The sequence below is a fragment of the Macaca nemestrina genome, chromosome 16 (assembly GCF_043159975.1).
Source record: "Macaca nemestrina isolate mMacNem1 chromosome 16, mMacNem.hap1, whole genome shotgun sequence".
In the NCBI taxonomy this organism is placed as follows: Eukaryota; Metazoa; Chordata; class Mammalia; order Primates; family Cercopithecidae; genus Macaca; species Macaca nemestrina.
The window spans coordinates 98,873,304-98,879,908 of record NC_092140.1 but is presented as its reverse complement, the minus strand read 5'-3'; the positions used below and the strand labels follow the sequence as shown (position 1 = coordinate 98,879,908).

The 6,605-nt window shown below is 47.8% G+C and overlaps 1 non-coding gene across 1 annotated transcript; it reads right to left on the bottom strand.

Moving 5' to 3' along the window:
• Window positions 1-3,442: 3,442 nt before the first annotated feature.
• On the bottom strand, window positions 3,443-3,545 carry LOC112428104 (U6 spliceosomal RNA). The gene has a single exon (XR_011615189.1). It is a non-coding gene; the product is annotated as a U6 spliceosomal RNA (small nuclear RNA).
• Window positions 3,546-6,605: the final 3,060 nt, after the last annotated feature.

Genomic DNA, 6,605 nt, shown 5'->3' with positions numbered 1-6,605 from the left:
GGGCATGGTGGCGCACACCTGTGATCCCAGCTACTCAGAGGCCGAGGCACAAGAATTGCTTGAATCTGGGAGGCAGAGGTTGCAGAGAACTGAGATCTCGCCGCTGCACTCCAGCCTGGGTGACAGAGTGAGACTGCATCCCAAAGGAAAAAAAAGTCTCCTTCTTGGGGCAGTCTGGTTTCTCTGGAGGTTCATTCGCTCCCTGCAGGCACCTCTCACTGGCTTTCTGCCTGCCAGTCTCACCTGCTTCCCTGCATGAACTGCTCTAAGGAAAGGTCAATGTTCTATTTGTTGTCCTGGGTGGTGGTGACTCTGGTGTTGACTTTCTAATACAGAGATGATAGACTTCATAATATTTTTAATAAGTGAAAAACCAAAGTAGCAATATCGAGGGTTGCCTGGAAAAGAGCTGGGCTGAAAAGGAGATGTTAGGAGGCTCCTGCGGGATCCAGGCGAGAAGTGGTGACGGTCTGGACTTGGGCACTGGCAGAGAGAATGGAGAGGTGGGGAGGGCATCCTCACACCCCAAGGTGGTGGAAACTAAGGGCTTTGGCACCTGCTGTTGCACTGAATGCGTACGATGGAACTGTCCAGAACTCCAGTGACCCCTGGGTTTCCTTTAGCAGACTACATAGTCTGCGGTGGGTGGGGCAGCAGGGGAATGGGTTGAAAGGGATGATACCTTTTGTTTAGGATGAGTTGAAGTTGGCGTGCTTGTGGGAACATCCAGGTGGAGTGTCCGGTAGTCAGTCAATACGGGGACTGTAGCTCAGCAGAGTCAGGAGCAGCTGTCTTCAAAAAATGCTCGCCTGCTAAAGATGGCTCCAAGTACAGTCATCCATTGCTTAACGATGGCAATGTGTTCTGAGAAGGGCATTGTTAGGCAATTGCATCATTATGCGCACATCACAGAGTGCTTGTACACAAACTGGATGGCATAGCCTGCTGCACACCTGGGCTATGTGATCTGGCCTATTGCTCCTAGGTTACAATCCTGTACAGCAGGTTACTGTACTGAATCCGGTAGGCAACTGTCACACGAATCACTAGGCAACAGGAATTTTTCAGTTCCGTGGTAATCTTATGGGACCAGCATCCTATATGTGGCCCGCTGTTGACTGAAGCACCGTCATGATTGTTGTTATTTCCTCTTCTACTTGACTGGAGGGGCCAGAATCTTCCCCTCAACCGGATAATTTTGCAGACTGAGTCACTGGATGGCCTTTCTCCCATGGTCCTTCTTTCTTTACCGAAGCACAGAGTTTAATGATCTTTTCAGGCTCCTTTTCCCTCGGTTATAATGTGGAACTGCTCAGCCTGATACTTGAGAAGCTCATATCCCATTTAAACCTTATTAGAAATCTAATTCCTCCACTAGAAAATGACAGTGCAATAACTTCAGCTTCCTATGCTAAGTGGGGGAAAGAGGCATCAAAAGCCACAAGTAAACAGGAAAGGCAGAGAGAATGAAAGCAAACCTAATATTTATTCCTGGCCCTGGGGCCTCGTTCACGGCTTCAGGGAGGCGCCTCTGCTCTTTGGGCACACCTCCGGGACTCTCCCCTAGTGTCTGCTAGTGGAAAAGACATGCGGGGGAGAGAGGTGTCCTCCCATCACCTCCCTGGCCCAGTGGCCAGCCTATGAGGAAACAGAGACCAGGGAGGTGATAGAGCCTGGCTGGGGTGATGGAGCTGTACAGAGAGCCAGGGCAGGGCTGGGGGTAGCGACAGAGGCACCCGGGCGCGTAATGTGAGGAGCTGCTCCGCCTGCCCTTGCACAACCCTTAGAGTCACCTCAAATCTCGGACTCTAGACACTTTTCTTGCTTCAACCACCCCAGACCGCGGTCACAGACTGAGGATAAAATCCCAGGTATCTTGATGCTGGAGTCTGTGTTCTTCTTTGCTGTTCCACACTTTGTGGATTATTTCAAACTCATCTTTCACAACTGGGCTCCAATTTCCCTTCCATGAGGCTGCCCTCCATTTACAGGTTCCAGAGGCCTCTCGCCCCCACCAACCTTTCCCTGGCACTTGGTTCATACTTACCTTTAAGTATTGATCCCGTTAAGGCTTATGTGCCTGTTTCTTCTCCCAACTCTATCCCAGGATAGTTTTTATAACACAGAACTCAGTATATGTCACGCGTTTAATAAATACTAGTGAAACAGTGAATGAATGAATGAATGGCCCTGTGATTTGCCATTCAGAATGCAGAGGTGTGGTCTGGGAACGGTGTGCTGTGGACACAGCTGGTCACAGGGGTGGGGTCCCTGGATGCTTCCTCTCTTTCTACTCTTTCCTCCCCACCCACATGCAGACCTCCTTCCAGTCTGCAGAGCTGGGCCCTTCTCAGGACTCAACTCTAGCTGGGAGGAGTCTTTCCTGAGTGCAGCCCCGGGCACTGAGTCCCGTGCTCGGTTGCCCTCCCTTTTTCCTTACTCCACTTCGCTGTTCCTTCCAATCCTGGTACCTGGCCCATCATCTGCCTCTCAGGCCGTTTCCGTCACAGAGAAGGGATGTCCCCCAACACCTCTCTTCCGGGAGGGCCCCAGGTGGTTCTGAGCACTGCAGGTGCCCAGCAAGGAAACGGGTGAAGCTGACTTACATCATCTACTGCTGTGCCCCATAAACCTCATACTTTACTGCTTTTTCTAAGACTTTCAGATTCAAGGGTGCAACCTGGATGTGCAAGTTTCTTACATGGATGTGTTGCAAAATGCTGGGGTTCAAGCTTCTATTGAGCCCGCCACCCAAATAGTGAACATAGTACCTGAAAGGCAGATTTTCAACCCTTGCCCCCTCCCTCCCTCCTCTCTTTTGGAGTCCCTGGTATCTACTGTTTCCATCTTTATGTTCATGCGTTCTCTTTGTTTAGCTCCTATTTATAAGTGAGAACATGTAGTATTTGATTTTCTGTTTCTGTATTAATTCATTTAGGAAAATGGCCCCCAGCTGTATCCATGCTGTTCCAAAGGACATGATTTCAAGGCTGGGCACAGTGGCTCACGCCTGTAATCCCAGCACTTTGGGAGGCTGAGGCGGGCAGATCACCTGAGCTCAGGAGTTTGAGACCAGCCTGGCCAACGTGGTGAAACCCCATTTCTACTAAAACTACAACAACAACGTAAAAAATTAGATGGGTGTGGTGGCACGTGCCTATAATCCCAGCTACTCAGGAGGTTGAGGCAGGAGAATTGCTTGAACCCAGGAGGTAGAGGTTGCAGTGAGCCGAGATCGTGCCACTATAGTCTCACCTAGGTGACTTCGTCTCAACAAACAAACAAAAGGACACGATTTCATTCTTTTTAATAGCTGTGTAGAATTTCGTAGTGTATATGCACCATGTTACCTTCATCCAATCCACCATTGGTGTGCACCTAGGTTGGTTCCATGTCTTTGCTAATGTGAATAGTTCCACCAGACATCGGCTGTGGCGTGTTTATCACAGCTTTACTGCTTTTGTTTCTATGTATTTATTTAAGGGGCCATGCTAATCTTCTCCGTATCATTCCAATTTTAGTATATGTGCAGCCAAAGCAAGCGCAGCTTTACTGCCTTGGAGCCTACTTTTAGCATCTGTATGTAGACCCATTTCCCCAAGCGTTCCTTTCCTGAGTCTCTCCTGTGGTCCTGATGAAGAAGTGAACCCTGGGGACAAAGCCTCACCAAGTCCTAAGAAATATTACTACCTGCTTGTTTGGGTCTCATGTTTCTTTAAAAATTAAGACGAAGCATGTCCCTCAGTCTCCTGGAAAAGGTAATCAGAGATGATGATGAGGACCAAAGGCCCACAGTTAAAAATCATGGGTAGAAACACGCCAAACTCACTGTGCTAAAAGCGGGGTGGCAGCTTTGCTGTGTCCTCTTCAGACACAGAGGGAGCAATACCTGCTTTGGGATCCAGGAGATTTTGGGCACCTGAAGAATCCCACCTTCAGACAGAGGGCAAGAGCAATGCAAAAAATTCCTGGACATTGCTCAGCAAAGCACAGATAAGAAATAAAAGGAGAGTAAGCCTGGGCAACCCTGGGCTCTGTCTCTTGGCGTCCCCGGTTTCCATCCCATTGCAATGGGAATGGACTTGGCTTAGACATTCCCATTGCAATGGGGCAGACATTCTGATTATGGCAGAACCCAAAACACGTGATAAAGAAATGTCTTTTGTTTTAGCTTTTTATTTGGATGTAGTTTCAAATTTACCAAAAAATGTATGAGGAACATTTATAAACTCTTTACCTAGATTCACTGATTGTTAACATTTTAACCTGTCAGCTTTATTGGTTGATCATCTGCTCCCCACTCCTCTCTCATAATTTAGAAAAAAAATTATTTGGAAGTCAGTTACATATGTCATGGCTGTTTACTCCTAAATACTTCAATGGGTATTTTCTTTTTTTTTTTTTTTTTTTGAGGCGGAGTCTCGCTCTGTGCCCCAGGCTGGAGTGCAGTGGCGCAATCTCGGCTCACTGCAAGCTCCGCCTCCCGGGTTCACGCCATTCTCCTGCCTCAGCCTCCTAAGTAGCTGGACTACAGGCACCCGCCACTGCGCCCGGCTAATTTTTTGTATTTTTGGTAGAGACGGGGTTTCACCGTGTTAGCCAGGATGGTCTCGATCTCCTGACCTCGTGATCCGCCAGTCTCGGCCTCCCAAAGTGCTGGGATTACAGGCGTGAGCCACCGTGCCCGGCCTCAATGGGTATTTTCTAAGAACTGATGTATTAGTCTTTGCTATACATCGCATTACTATAAAGAAGTACCAGAGCCGGGCATGGTGGCTCACACCTGTAGTCCCAACACTTTGGGAGGCCGAGGCAGGAGGATCAGTTGAGGTCAGGAGTTCGAGGCCAGCCTGGCCAACATGGTGAAACCCCGTCTCTACTAAAAATACAAAAATTAGCCCGGCGTGGTGGCACACACCTGTAATCCCAGCTACTTAGGAGGCTGAGGCAGGAGAATCACGTGAACTCGGGAGGCGGAGGTTGCTGAGACTGGTAATTTATGAAGAAAAGAGGTTTGACTCACAGTTCTGCAGGTTTAATAGGAAGCATGACTGCGGGCCTCAGGAAACTTACAATCATGGAGGAAGTTGAAGGGGAAGCAAGCAAGAGAGGAGAGAGAGAGAGAGAGAGAGAGAGAGAGAGCAAGTGGGGACCTGCCAAATACTTTGAAACCATCAGATCTCGAGAGAACTCACTCACTATCACAAGAACAGCATGGGAGAAATCGGCCCTCATGATCCAGTCACCTCCCACCAGCACCCTCCCCAGTACTGGGCATTACAATTCAACATGATATTTGGGCGGGAACACAGAGCCAAACCATATCAACAGGGATATTCTCTTCCATAACTGAGGTTATCAACTTCATGAATTTACATGGCTATGATGCTTTCTTTTTGAGATGAGGTCTTGCTGTGTTGCCCAGGCTGGATCTGAACTCCCAGGCTAAAGTGATCCTCTGGCCTCAGCCTCTAGAGTAGATGGGACTATAGGCGTGCACCACCATGCCTGGTCACGATGCTTTTAACTGAATATTAAATTCATGTTAATGTTCCAATTTTGCCAGTTGACCCAATAATGTCCTTTATAGCATTTCTCCCACTGCAGAATAGGATCTTGTCTCCTGAGCTTCCTTTAATCTGTAACATTTGTGTCACCTTTTGCCTTGTGGAACATTAATGTTTTTGAAGAGTCCCATCCCCCAGTTCCTGTCTAATGGAATGCTGCTTATTTTGTGTTTGTTCGATGCTTCCTCGTGATTAGATTGAGGCTGTGCATTCACCGTGGGAGACAGCGTTGGTGACACTGGTGTACTTCTCAAGCCACCACATCTGGAGGCACATGATATCCACGTGCCCCACAATGGTGGTCATTTTCATCATCTGGACACTGTGTTGCCTGACTTATCCACTGTGTAATGACTATTTTAAAACAAACTGTCTTTTTTTTCTTTGAGAGAGTCTCACTCTCTCATCCAGGCTGGAGTGCAGTGGGACAATCATAGCTCTCTGCAGCCTTGATCTCCTGGGTTCAAGTGATCTTCCTGCCTCAGCCTCCCAAGTAGCTGAGACTACAGGTGTGCACCACCATGCCCAGACAATTTTTTTACTTTTTGTAGAGACAGGGTCTTGCTTTGTCAGCCAGGCTAGTCTGGAACTCCTGGGCTCAAGCAATCCTCCTGCCTCAGTTTCCCAAAGTGCTGGGATTACAAGTGTGAGCCATGGCCCCCGGCCAAAATGTCTTTTTGAATGTTCATGTATTTGTAATGTAACAAGTGATTTCCCAAACACACACACACAACCATACACACACACACACACACACACACACACACAATTTCATCTTCCAATAAAGTTTCTTCTTTGCAGTGCCACATACGCATGAACTCTGAGGTCTTCAAATTCTGCATGGGCAGCGTTGGTTTGCAGAGGACAGAATCCTCTCAAATAGGTTTCATTAAGAAGGGATTTAGGATATTAACGTACTTACAAAAACACTATGACATTTGAAGAAATGGATTATAAGCTAAAGCATGCCTTAGAGTTGGTCTTCCAATCTTCTAAGAGCAGGCAGCCTCCAACTTCAGAATCATAAATTTAGGTCAT